Source organism: Taeniopygia guttata, chromosome 1 (genome assembly GCF_048771995.1).
Source record: "Taeniopygia guttata chromosome 1, bTaeGut7.mat, whole genome shotgun sequence".
Lineage (NCBI taxonomy): Eukaryota > Metazoa > Chordata > Aves > Passeriformes > Estrildidae > Taeniopygia > Taeniopygia guttata.
Genome location: NC_133024.1, coordinates 35,145,020 through 35,160,194, shown reverse-complemented (window position 1 = coordinate 35,160,194; position 15,175 = coordinate 35,145,020). Strand labels below are relative to the sequence as shown.

Below are 15,175 nucleotides of genomic sequence, written 5' to 3'. Positions count from 1 at the left end.
CTAAATGCTGCTATTTTAAATAAAAGCCCCACATTTTTGAGATAAACACACAAAGCGTACTTTTCCCTTAGTCTTAGCCTCTATTTTCTTCCTTAACCAATACATAATACATTGGAAAGTTCATAGGAATCTGGTTCTGCTTGTTTTTGTTTTTCTGTCACCTATGCCACTGCTTGCCAATCCAGCATCAAATGGAGTCACCTACCAACTTCACTCAGTGACAACTTGCACAGAACAACAGCTCATCTTCACTCCTTGTAGCCTCACCACTTACAGCATTGTCTGTAATCTCAGAATATATTTACACCAGGTTGAATCTGGTTGTAAGCAATTAAGTTGTTATTTAAGACTTGAACACTGATCTCAAGGATCATCACGTGTCATGACCTAAACATTCATCAATCTGGTTTCAATAGTCAGGCTAAAAATGCGTCATGAGAAAAAAAAATGGCACAGAAACTGTCAGAGTTAATGTGTTTAGTAAGCTGAACTTCCTCTCATTATTTTATTAATCTAATATATATTGGGTGATTATTTAAAAATATTCCAGGAGCTCTCAATCATGTTTTTTGTGCCCTCAAAATTCAGTATTAACACTATCACTAAACCTGCCAAGTATTTTTTCTCCAAATCACCCTTTCAAGTGACCTGTAAACTCCTGGTTAACCCAAAAGAGTTTAATGACTTTTACATGTAATGCAAATATACTCTGCAAACTTGCTTTCATTAACAAAAAAAGACCTCTAATCAGGGAGATGCCCTGTTTTATCTGACTTTTCTTATTTGAGCAAAATGTAAGCAATCAGTGAAGTAACAGTTTAATTAATTAATTCTCTGCATTTGAAATTACAAATCCAAATTCAAAGCAATGATTTGAACACTGCTATAATATAAATAGTAAACAACTGAGTACAAGATAGAAGTGACCACAGACCAGTGGAGAATTATTGCATTTGCAAATATTTGCAAATACTTCAGTACAGTGCATTGAAGTCCGTGCAGAAGATTCGGCAGGTTGAAAAAGTGAAAATAATCACATCTGTACTACAGCCAACAACAAAAAAAAAATACATGGTCTTACAACCTAATTTGGAAATGCCTATAGTGTGAGACCCAGATGTACAGCGAGCTCAGTTGGTCAGAACACAGTCCTAATTCAGTAACATCAAGGCTGTGTGTTCAGTCCCTGTATGGGCCATTCAGTGAAGGGTTGGATTCTCTGATCCTCATGAGTTCCCTCCAACTGAGAGCATTCTGTTGATGAATCTGTTCATTTTGCACACAGGATGACCCATGAACTGAAAAAATATGTTAAAAATACAAACACGAACATCAACTACAGGTTTTGTTTCTTAGGATATTGCAAAACACTAACTTATTTTCTTCAAGTTAGCGCCTAATAGTTTGTTTGATCTTATGTTTTCAGTAAGTCTCAAGTACTCAATCACCTGCTTTTACTGAAGGTCATTATGCTCATCGACAGACCTTTATGCTGGCCCTTCCTCTTAACCCAGTGGTAAAATTCCTGTGAGCCGTTCTACGGCTCACATCAGCTTTTTATTTTCAATTCACTCCACGGGTTTAAGGTTTTCCATACCCCTGACCTGTGACTGAGGCTTCAGTCCACCCCCCCCCCCCCCCGCCTCACATGAGTGAATACCGTTTAAGAGAAATCAATTTGACTTTGGTTTGAACTACTACTCAAAGTACAGGTTGCAGTAACTCCATTCAGTAAAATTTCCAAATATAATCCTTCCAGCTTGGCACACATTACTTGAGTCTCTACATGCACAATATACAGGCTACTTTGCAGAGAAACTAGAATTCTGAGAGAAAATTACATATTTGTGTCCATCAGTAAAGCTTTCTTAACAAATCAGTGAGAGGCCTTATTCTAAAATTTGTCAAAGCAGAAACATCTTCAACTTCTGGTTCATTCAGATTCATAAATGCCATACAAGCAAGGAATCAGGAAATCCAGTAGAAAACCTATACAGACTTTCTTTTGGGGAGAGGAGGGAGGGTTCCAAGAACTTCATTATTTATGACCATGGCAAAATTCTCCAGCAAGGTTATTTATGTCAGTGAATTCCCATTACATCTTGCTTTGCCTAAGGCCAGCAACTTACTGGGATTTGCAAGCATTAGCAAACAACGCCCATATTCAAGTTCAGCATATCCATTTCAATACAAAACAGTTGATATTGTGCACCAGAGTCCTGGCTCAGGACTCAAGGGGCCAGTTTGCACAGCTTAACACACTCAGGAACGTGGTTCAGCTTCCAGCAGTCTTAATTAGGCCAGGAATAAGTAAGAGACACAATGAACATCAGGTTTTAAATGTAAAGTAAAAGGGTTATTCAAAAAATCATTTTTTGCACAGCAGAAAATTGCATTGTGTTAAAAGAACTGTTGTGACCAAAACCAACTTTATATTTTTACATAAGACAATGACCACAATTTCCAAAGCTCCTCCTGGTTAATAAAAACAGAAAGAAAGAGAAAAATAGAGAGAAAGACAGTATATGCATGGATGCACACATCCATGGGTGTGTGTCAAGAAGCAGGGAAGGTTTTTATACTTCTTAAGCAAAAAAAATTCTATACAAGCATCTGAAGAAATTAAAATTTTCAAATATTCAAAATAAATACAATTTTTTATCAAGTATTTATAAGCAGCTAGTGAGGCTTGAGCTTACACATCTAAAAGGTATGCATTTCCAATCCAACTGTACAATCTGCTCCTTGAAATTTTTTGTAATATGACTGATATTTAAAGATCTTTTATTCAACATAGTGATCTGCAAAACACATCAAATTATTTAAGTTAAATAGAGCTCCAAATAGAATTTTGTCTCAGAAACCGTATCAGCACATTTGTGTAAGAGTGAAGCCAACAGTTATTTTATTCAAGGTTACTGATAGAGATGATTTTACATAAACAAAAACAACTTTTCGAGATTAAAACATTTGCAATTGAAAAATAGTATAATCAGTAACACTTTAAAATATCCAAATGTGATGTGACAATTATTAACTTTGATTTTGGAGGAGTGTTAAGCAAATTCAGGACATTTTTAATGAAGTTATTTACTTTCTATGACTATTAAATCTAACACATCTTACTGAAAACTGTGCCTATGTTTTTAAACCCAAACTATGGCAGATATACTTTACACAATTCAGAAACACAAGAAACACTGGCCTATGTGCCAGTTTATTGAATGTTCTGTCAACATAAGCCAGGCATTAAAGTTCAGAAACTTACATTCATAAATATATGACGTTCAGCCTCTCTTTCTGATTCCCAGTTCAGATCATTGCTCTCCCTAGAAATACTGAACAGGGAATTCCCATTTCCAGACTTATTTCAATTGAGTCTGCAAAAATCTCCTGCAGTCCTCAAGATTTGAGGACAGCATCAGCTATTGAGGCATATCATTGCATCTGAGCAGACAGAGAAGAGTTACTGAACCAGAAAAAAACTCCTTAAAGAATCACACTGCTCACATTACATAAACATTAATAGTTCACATGGAAGTGACCACACAAGATCAACCTCAAACAATGCAGTTCCTCAGAAATAATCTCATTCAGCAGAATATTGTACTAAGATACAGTAACTGATGCACTGTTGAAACTTCCATAGTCACTAATGGTCTGATTTACTGATCCATTTTCGGAAAGGGTAGAAAAGAGAGAGGAGTAGATTCAGAAAAGATTCTAATGTCACATTCATTGCTGAATTTTCCTTTAAAGATACTATGAAAGTCAGTTTGCCTTCCAAAGACAGAACAGTCTTAAATACAGGACACTAGCTGGCAAGTTTCACACATGAACAAGACTAAAACGAAGACAAAAATCTGCCTTAGAAAAACCAGTCAGATTTAGATGTAGATAAAATAAATCTTATTCCTTCTTTCCTCACATTTAACAGATATAGATTGGTACCTTAGAATAACTTCCTTCTGCTATACCAATAAATTCTACATTTTATTTACCAATGTTTCCTCATTAGAGCTCAGCATCAATGAAGGATTTTTTCCTTTCATTTTCCAACACCAATATGGTTTTCAAGCTGACCTGTCTTCCATCCAGACTGACATTTACAAGCTGTGCTAGAAGCTGTCCTCCTCCGCTTTTCTAACCTTATTAGAGGCATAAGGAGCATATCACAGAGACAAGATTTCAAATGAACCACCTCCCCCTGAATGCCAAACCACTGACTGTTTAGACAATTAAAAAACTTAGTCTCAGTATTGTTTAAAAATCTGCGTATCCTGTAACAGGAGCATGTAAAGAACTTCAGTGGCCATGTGATAACATTTGCCATATACCAGCACATCCATTCTATCTGACTCTAAACATAAGCAAAAACATTTACTCTTTCACAAAAAGGCTTTTAAAACCTTTTTACACATAGCAAGAGAAATATTTTTTAACACAGAAAATATTTCAACATGTAGAAGTGAAAAAGAGAACAATATTTTTGACTGTATGTGCAGAGGTACAGTTTTCGTTTTGCATCACAGAAACCATTAAAACAGAGAAATTAACTGCAATATTTTTGAAAACAACTTATTTTTGTAGGGAAAAAAAGTTGTAATTTTTGGTTATTATAGTTATAATTTTTAGACCAAACTGGTTTTGCTCCAAAACTTTCTCTGGAACTCTATTTAAAGAATGCAAATGCACAGTTGACTTTTATTTTGACAGCTCAGAGTTTCAAAAGGAGCAGAATGACTTCTGGGTTGAAATTGCTGCTCTGTTTAATTATCATCCTATAAATGATGTCAGGAACAGTACCAGACTTGAACTGGCACTAATATACTATAAATGGATATAGGCAATTAAAACATGAAGGATTTAATTTCAACTGAAACATATGGAGCACAGAAAATAATAATTAAATGTAATATGCAGTTAATCAGAAAGAATGCCTGCTCATTCCACTGGCCAGTTCTATAGCAAGATTAACACTGTGTTTAAAAAAAAAATCAAATCACAAATCACCAGAATAAATTTAAACTTTGCAAGCTTTTGTCCTCTTAGAAACACCTTCATTCTGTGTATTTTGAAAACAGAATTGAAGACTACTTCTTTTACAAAATGAAATCTGTACTCCATGACTAGTTTTATAATACCTGAACCATCCAAGAAGCCATACAGAAGTAGCTTATCAACAACTACCATCAACACAGGAACTCAATGATTTTAAGTAGGACTGCCAAAACCTCAAAAAATAAAGATGCCACAATTCCATACAGTACAATTTTTGTTAGAAGGCAATAGAGAGACAAAGTGGATGTTTACAGATTCATCAAATGCACTCAGTAGTTATGCTGATCCACTGACTTCTGCATCTTTGAATACACAAAAACACCTTTACCCCATTTCCTTTGTGCTCCAACAAGAGGGCGCCAAATAAAGTTTAGTGTGTTCTTGATAAATCTGGTACCTGACACTAGGTCCTTACAACCGTTCCTCCAAACTGCTCCCTGTCAGCAGCTTGCAGAGAACCCAGCTCAACTTTTCTTCTATTCTTCGTGCCTGAGCTCACCACTGGACAAAGTAGAGCCATTAATAATATTCTGCCTCAAACACACTCTTGCTATGCCTCACTCCAACAGACTCTGATTTTCAAGCTTTAGCAGAGGACTCCAGGGTTTGGGGCAGCACAGGAGTGACAAGCCTGCAGCATCTTTTCACCTGCTTCACTGAACACTCAGAGCATGCCGCCCTCCAGCTGTACCTGGACCCTGAGCATTGTTCTGAAGCACATGGAGATGCAAATGGGAAATACTGCTGGAAATGGAAAATAATCGCTCCATTCCAAAGATGTTTCCATATCTACACCTATGTACAGAATAAAAAAGCATTAGTTTTATTTAAGCTCCCAATTTTTCCAGTCTCCAGATTGCATCTTCACCTCACTTCCCCCAGAGCAGAGCCATTTGCCCTTCTTCCCAAACCTCATAAACTTAGAAGCCTGAGATGGCAGCAGAAACTGCCAGGTAACAGGGACTGAAGCTGGAAAAAGGAGGATAATGCCTGTGTTTTTCAAAGACTTGAGGAAGGCAAGAGGACTGCCAGGCAATGTGAAGATCTGAGAGAAGGGATGAAGACTACTAAGATTCTCGTGAAACAGAAAAAACAGGAGATTCTTTCTCTCACTAGCTTTTACCAGAAGACCATTCCTTCCACCAGGAAAATCCTCAACCATCTTGAAACACAACTTGGATTTGCCCTGCTGGGAAGTCTTAAATTCTCTCTTGGCCCATTTTTCTCTTCCATCAAACCCCTGCCCACAACAATTCTCATAATCAGAAATGCTAAATGTACTAGAGATGGGTGTCTGGAGCTCTTCAGAATCTGAAGCTACACATTACTTTCAACTCCACTACTGACTAGCAAGGAGTTAACTATAAAAGTCAACTACCTTTCTTTAGCTGGTATATTTCTTATAAGAAAGTCCATATAATCTATCAGCTGTGGCTGAGAGGTAAGCCTCATTCTTGTTCTAGAAAGTTAAACGGATAGCTATTCATTATAAAAGATCATGTTAAAAGAGCATAATGATAAGTATTACACTGAGTTTCTAATGAGACACACAGGAAAGCTCAAAATGCAAAGCAGCTTTGCACAGAAACCAAGAGACAAAGTATTACATGTTTTCTCTGACTCTTGCCAAAAGTCCTGCTCTGAATTGACAGATGAGGTTTCCTGAGGCTAAGATGCCAAAGCCAATTAGCCATGTCAATCCACAAGAATGCCAGCTGCCAGGATCTAACTTTATTACAGTATTACTTAAAAGTGAAGACATCAGCAACGTTTAAGTTCATATGACTCCTAATTTTAAAACCTGCCTTTTTTAGATTTAGGGTGGGGGCAGTGATAATGACCTTAAGTTTCAACCTATTAAAATCCTCACAGATTGCCATGATTACCCATAATTTAATTATGTGAAGCATTCTGTTAATCAAATTAGACTACATTATGCACTATTAAAAAAAAGTAAGACTTCAGCTTATATCCCTACTCATATGAATTCTATGTAATGTTTATATTTAAAAGTAGCAATTTATTTCAATAGTGCCTGTTTCAGTTGCCAAACTGCATATCCCACAGAACATGATATGTGTAAAGTATATAGCTTACCCATTTATGGCATCTAATTGTGAATTCCAAAATAAAATTTTTGGAAAGTGTCTTGAGTATTTGTCGACTAGAATAAAGCATGTCCAAGTCTTTGATTATTTGAAAACATCTGCATTTAATTTCTAAGCAAGGAGTTTGGAAATGTTGATCTTACAATACACTTCCCTGAACATTCACCACAATAAACTCAATCATTCCATGAAAGGGTAAAATTTTTCTTCTGTTTAGGTGACTATGAAATAAATCTGAACATTATTGTCAAGCAACAAAAAACACCCATTTCTTTGGAATAGCATCCATATTCCTCCAAACTTCTCAGAAAACTCTGTATACTTCAAGTAGTCTATATTAACTTTATTGACATCTTAACTGAAAGTTTAGGTTTTTGCTACTACTACATTTATACTGCATTTACTTTACCACCCCAGTATATGACTGGCAGTTTTTCTTGAACTATTCTGTACCTCAAGGATGCTGAGACAATAAGACAAAAGCAGAAGTATAACAAGGTTAAAGAACAGTTGTAAGTCTTCTGGAAGAAAAATCCAGCTTTCTTTTCTAGATTCTTATCCAAAGCCAGGCTTAGTTTAAATCATTTCTTGCCTGGATAGTTTTTATTTCTGCAGATACATGCCTATACACAACTAGATATACAGCAAATAAGACCCATTACCAAATATGTAAGAGCTCAAAATTAAAAGCTTGTTCTCAATTCTCAGTTTAACCTGTCAAAGGAAAAAATATAGGAATAGGTGACCAGCCTATTCTAGTTATGCAGATCTTTGACTCTGTAAATCCTATTTCATTAGGATTTATTTCCTTCCTTTGATATGTTTCTGAAAGAAACTTCATAATGTAAGTGCTATCAAGTGTCCAAGGAGGCCATATTTTGTTCCCATTTATAGAGCATTAAGGATTGCCTACTGAAATGACATGAAAAAAACAAATCCTATTTCTCATTCCAGCACACTGTCTTCAAGTGTAAACTCACATCATTAGTTTCTTTGTTGAGATTTGCCCTTTAAAATCTAAAGGATAAATTCCATTTATCTTGGTTCTTGTTCCTGTATTTCACAAGCCAGATTACTGTCACTGTCACCAAGTGCATCTGTGATGCCTGACTGTCCATGCTGTGATATCAGCCATATCCCAAGTGTTATTCTGAGAAAAAGGGGCTGACTTCACTTGGCTTTAAACCATGAGGCAGCACAAAGGAGAAGGCCATATTTACAGACCAAACATTGCATGAGCTCCATCTGAGTATGCCTTCCATGAAATAGGAAAGATGCGAGCTCTTTGTTTTCTACCTTATTTTTCCAATAAGATCCAGGCAGTCATGAAGCAGAAGCCACAGAAGATTCTCTCTTCCTAAACCCAGATGACAAAATAGGAGAAAAAAGCCATCCCACAACAGGAGACAGGACTTCCCAAGGAACATCACATCACCTGAGAGAAGAAGCAACCTAGCCTTGACAAAACCCCATGCCACAATGTGGGCTAAAACAGTAGTAAAGATGCCACTATTAGAAGCAGGGATTCACGACTCTGTTGAGCTTCAAACTTGAAATGTGTTATATTAGAACTATAGCCCCAGAGAAAACACTGCTCAGTTGATTTCAATGTCTAAATTGAAAGACAAGATATGCATCTTGTTGGCACTAAAATTAAAGGCTTAACTTGTGACATAACTACAAAAATTATCAACTACAGCAAATGGCAAGACATCACCTGAGAGAGTTTGTCCATGCAAAAGCAGAAATTCTGCCACAAGTGAGTACTTCAGATTTCTTTCCAGCCAGGACTAAATTCTGTCCTTTTTGCTCTTCCCTCACCCAGGCAGCAATGAATCAGTGCTGGATGCTTCCCTACAAGAATCAGGACATGCTTCAGAACATTGTCTCAAAATGAGGCTTTGCCCTCCACAAGGCTTTACAATCCTGAGCTTCAGTTTAACAGTTTCCAAGATGGAAAACCTTTCACTCTGAGCTTTCAAATTTTCACAGTATAACAGAATTGTTTAAGGCTGAGAAAGAGCCTTAAAATCATCATCTCTGACCACTAACCCAGCACTGCCAAGGCCACCACTAAAGCATGTCCCCAAGCACCACATGTACACACCTTTTAAATTGCTCTAGGCTCGGTGACTCCCCTGTGTTCCTGGGCAGACTGTTTCAGTGCTTGACAACCCTTTCTGTGAAGAAATTTTTCCTAGTATCCAATCTAAACCAAATATCAAAGTACTTCTACTATTCCAACAGTAACTTATAAAATCACTTACTATTCTAACAAAACAAAAGTAGCTTAGTACTTAAGGCTTTTTTGTTTGAAAGAAGGAACTAAGCAAGTTTTACCTTAACTAGCACACTATCAGCTTAAAAGGTGACAATACAAGGAATGAATGGGGAATCTGGACACCATCAGACAATAAATACATGTTTCCTGCCAACTGCTGCTATAATCAAAGCTACAGTCATCCCAGAAGGGGGATACAGAAAACAGTGACAAAGCAATCCTAGAAGACAAGCGTCTCAAGAATTTACTTGATGCACTTTCAGTTATGGACATTACTTCTGAAATGTTAGAAAAATTTTTAAAAAACATTAATTTCTATCTTGGCCAATATGCTAAAAGAATAGATAAACTATTACATCCTGGCAGTCTTTGTATAATGTTAGTATTAAGGACTTCATGAAAGCACACAACAAAACTTTAAATGTCTAAAAAGATAAGGAAGGACTGGTCAAATTCATTTTACTACAACTGAAAGGTTCAAAACATTTAAAACGTGCATTTGGAAAATTAAAATCCACCTATCCTTCATAATTTTGGATTCTCTCCATGTTTTGATTAAGATGAAACTGTTCCAAATAGAGAAGAAAAGGTGGCAGCTAGTCCTGTTTATGAAATGTCAGTTTACTAAGTTCAAACAAAACATTTTCCTGTGCTATGATGAATAAGCTGTGTAGCCAAATATAATGCTTCGCTGAAACAAATGAGATGTGTTAAATACCTTTTACTTCACAGAGTTACAAATGAAGAAGTGACAATGTTCTTTCTTTCATTTTAAAGGATATTTTTGAAATGGTACACAATGTTTTATAGCATGTAGCAGCACTGGGTGATAATTTCTCTGAGTTGCAAGTTATATTAACGACAAATGATAGCACATTACTGTAAAAAACTCCACAAAACAAAAACACCCTTCAACCTACATTATTCATAGTATACTCCCTCATTTAATTGCAACTGGCACAAGGTATTTCTTGAGACATCTGTAACAACTCAGATACATCAGCAATTTTGTAAAGAAAGTATTTGATAAGCTGGTAAGAAAAATCACTTAGGAATGCTCAGTGTTAGAGCATTTCTTGCATGCAAGTACCTTCCTTTACAATATTACCAGTTCGCCTTTAGCAAAAAGTTGAAACTACAGGATCAGCAAAATCACAGATTAAAAGTGGTTGTTGTTGTTTTCTCTTGCCACAGCAAGTCTCACTCCTCTTTCTTTCATCCATCCACCTCTCACCCTCAAAAGGCATGAAACAATAACAAAATTAGTGTATATGGAAAGTTATATTGGCGGGTTCTTGGCCTCAAACATTTGAACCATGTCCTATATTGTGCCATATCTCTGGTCAAGCTTGGTATCTACTTGGCTCTCTGTGTGTGCCAGATATCTAAATTTAGGCTAATAGTTTTGAGGTTTTTTTAAATATTACACAGCATGAAAATTTTGTAATATTTTTAATCACTATGACTTCCACCCAGTAAAAAAATCATATAAAGTCAACTTTAACGGAGTTAAAGTTGACTGAAGAGCAATGGATACTCATTTCTCCATTAGATCCTGAGGGATTTATTTTTGAATCTGTGTTTCAGCATTTTTGCACGCTCCTAGATGAAATATTTCAAGCTCTAAGAGCACAACTTACATGCAACCTTCACACTTGACTAGTTGGAATAAACAACGATACAGCCAAAATGAACCCAGATTTAGCCATTTTATGCAGCTGAAAAACAATTCAACTGTAAAACTGCTTGGACTACTTTAAAACAGCAAAAAACTCTGCTCAGCTGTGTTACTTTATCATATACAGAAGCAGAGCATCACCCACTGGAATGCCACTGATCAACTCATTCTGCACTTTTTAAAATAGTATCTCTTCCTCTGTGTATGAGGATCTGTGTGCAGTATTTCATAAATAGTAGATGCACTGATGACCCAATATCAGCACAGGAATAAATAAGATTAAGGATCCTCAGATTTCTCTGTAAACTCCGTCCAAATGCAATTACTGACAATTTCCCCCACTTCCATTTCCAGGACACCAACAATATCATTTCTCCACGAGAAAGAGACTCTTTCCAGTCTCTTTCTAAAATGTTCTTAATATTAATTATTAAAGTAATCACATATTTTCATGGCAAACCCATCATTTTTTTACCACCTGCTCTCTGCTTTAACTAGAATAAACTCTACTTTTTCTCATCTTTTTTCCACTTGTTTTACCTCTAACACTCCCACACACCAACTCCCATTCCGTCAGTCCAGCTCCATGTTTCTCGTCACAATAAATTTTTGTGTTTTACCTGTAGATTGTGCTTCTCTACTTCCTTTCTTCCTATCTTTCTTATCTTACTTTTCAAATTTATAACTTTTCATTCAGTAATGTTTTCTCTATGACTGGGACATACCCCTACACTTCTTCCTCCCATCCCTCTCAAGAAACCGCCATCAATAGCGTCACTCTGCCTTTTGCATCCAGCTGCTTCACCTTGTGCTAAAGCTTTATATCATTTAATCCATGACACTCAAAAGCCTCTTATTAACATTTCCAATTCTGTAAGCAGCCCACCATACACCAGAAGTCCTAGCAGAGAATGAATAATGACTTTGATGTAGTGATGCACAGTTTGAATTTCAAACATAGCATGCAGTTCAGCACATGCTAGGGTAACTGCTTCCTCTCTGGTGTAGCATTTCAATGGCAACATAGCAATTTTTCTGAAGTTTTGTTTCTCAAATAAGCTTTATCTCAAATCAGTCCTAGTTCAGATTAGTCTCTTCCTACCCTGCATTTTGAAGGTAGCCTTTATTTGTTTTATTTTCAACACTAGAAAAGACAAATACTAACCCAAAGACACAGTTTCTTCAATGTAAAAGCACTAACTCAACCGTTGGGCTGTTCACAACAAAGTGTGACTCTGAAGGGTTTGGAAACAAGAGCTATAGGTCGTCTTCATGGACAGTCATTAATATCATCTACTGTTCCAGATAAAAATAACTGAAAGATTACATTTCACTTTCCACCTTTTGCTGGAATCTTGGGGTTCCTTTTGATCTCAAATTATCCATGAAGGATCATCTTATATGTTCCTATCAATGCATCTCTTATGAGCCTAGAAATTTTGTGACTTTAATACATGCAATCCAAAATAGAACTTGAAATCTCCACGGCTCCATGTGTCCACAGCACTGATTACCACTACTCTGTTCTGGGCTATTACAGAAACTTTAGGTCTCAAACGCGCATGTTAACCAATGTTAGAACTTAGGCATACTAATTTAGTTCAAAAACTTCAAATTACTTCCAGTGAGAACCTAAGAAGTTGATCTTAGACTCTGCACATTTAAAATTAAAGCTACAAATGCTTCAGTCCCACGCTTATTTCTAAATCCTATAAAAAAAAAAAATCCTAAAGTACATTCTTATATAGCTTCAATTTAGCAGCAAGCTAGTCTGAAAAAAACCTTTTTATTCTATGTTTCCATAGAGCATATATACCCTAAACATCTTATTTTTAATCTGTCATGTTAACATGCAAGTAGCAAGGAAATGCATCTAGGGAGTTCAGTTTCACATAAATCTATAATCACTGACTTATTTAAAATGAACCAGGACACTTATTCACATGTTTCCATTCACAAGTTTCTAGTAGCTCCAGATTAAAATTTAAAAAAAAACAAAAAAACAAAAAAAAAACAATAAAAATGCCACGTTTAGAACAAAAGTCCTTAGACCCTACTGCCTTTCACGTACTACTGCATTTAACTTGGTGAAATGAAAAGCAGCAGCCATGCATTAAGATTTAACACACCTTTCCACTGAGTAAATTCATCTCCGAGGACGAATTGTCACATACTGCCAACTAACTACACTTAAAAAGAATAAATAAAGTACAACAGGACTAAAATTTTCTAATTTAAAAGCCCTAATCTGGCTATAAAAATTCAGTGCAGCAGTCATGATAATCACTTATAATAATCAACAGTAATTACAGTTACCTCCTGCCTACCTGGGCAAAGGCACACATGAAGAATCATACAAAAAGCTTTAATTATTATTGCTCAGGCTGCAAAATTCAGTGTAGCAAAACATGAAACAAAACAAAGGAATACATTTAGTTCCATTAACATCTTAACAGGTCCTGACACGAGTTTTACAGAATGCAAGAAATGCAGGTTAATTTCACAATCTATCTGCCATCACGAATTATTAAAATGTGACAGTTTTCAAAATGGGTCATGCTGCAATCTAAAGCTAACAGACATTCATGTTTTAAAGGCTTAGTAACTTTATAAGTGAATCTTATAAAAGCAAATAAAGTTCTAAACCAAAGATAAGCAACACAAATAGGGAAACATTTACTGTGATTACAGGGCTTGCTAACAAGGTATCACATGATCATGAGTTTACAGAGCAAAGCCTGGCAGCTCTGGCTTCACCAAAGATTTGTGAGTAAAATAAGCCATTGTGCTGAAGAGAATATCCATGTCGAATGGTATCCATAAAATATAACCGCATAGCTTGACTTTTCCCTTACAACTCTGTCCAACACCAGGTGACCTGTGTGGTACTTCATCCTTAGAGCCATGAGCACAGTGACAGCTCTCTCAGAACCTGGATACTTGGAGGTGCTGCTATTTAAGCACACCTATTGCCCTCTCCTCTTGGAAAGTCTATTCCAAAGGAGTGATAGTATGTTCAACTAAATACCACTGTCCTTATAACCTCTCTTCCTTGAATGAGGAGTTTTATACAGTGCCCTTCTGAATTCAAGGAAATCGTCCAAGGTTAAGATTTCCTTGCAGGAGCCAAACCTTGTTCCCATGCAATACTGGACTTTGAACAGCTAATTAATTGAATTTCAAAATAAGAATTTGTCACCTTTTCAAAGTAAGTTAAAAAACTTCATAATGGACAGAGTATAAGTCATACAAATGAGGAAGCCATAAAAGCTACAATGGTACTTCAACAATAATAAAGTGAAAAGCAAAAACTAATTTCTTCTTTTCTGAAGTCTGTAAAGACCTCCCCTCATGAGTCTATCTGTAAAGAGAGAGTCTATGAATACAGAACAAGCCAAGAAACAATTCCTGCCTAAAAGAAATTGTTAAACACCAGAGTTTCAGAGAAAACTATATAATGGGTTTGGTAAATGCATAAAGGGACTTTCCAGGATATTTACCTGCTAAAACATGTCATGATATCAGCTCCTCCCAAAAGTTCTGCCCCAAAAAAATACTCAGAATTACAAGTCATTAACAATGATTATACAAGGACAGAAGAGAACCTATTAATTTTATCACCCTAATCTGTACTATGAGACATTGCCTTTGTCTCACCTCTTTTAGTCATTAATCTTATCTTCACCATCAGAGTTCAACTCATGCACAGCTCTACAGAGGCCCCAGCAAACTCTCTCAGTAGTCTGAACACAATTCTTGTTTTCTTTTTTTGTCGTTTCTGTGACTAGTTATGCAATTCAAACTGTACAAAAAGTTTACATAATTTCTTTAGCAAAGTAAGATCTTTCCTAAAGAAGTGATCAAGTAACAGAAGCATTTTATATTTGGAAAGAGTTAACGCACAAAGCACCATTTAGATAAATGTTATTTATTTTAAGGAGAGTAAAAGAAATATGAATCAAGGTTTAAATTGATACAATCTTGGCAAAAATGTTTGCATGCACAACTGACACAAGTTGTAAAATTATTAATTGCAAAACTGCAAAT

The 15,175-nt window shown here is 36.0% G+C and overlaps 1 protein-coding gene across 2 annotated transcripts in view; it reads right to left on the bottom strand.

Moving 5' to 3' along the window:
• The window catches only part of TMEM135 (transmembrane protein 135), a 158,596-nt gene that overhangs the window by 108,141 nt on the left and 35,280 nt on the right, over positions 1-15,175 (bottom strand). The window lies entirely within an intron of this gene.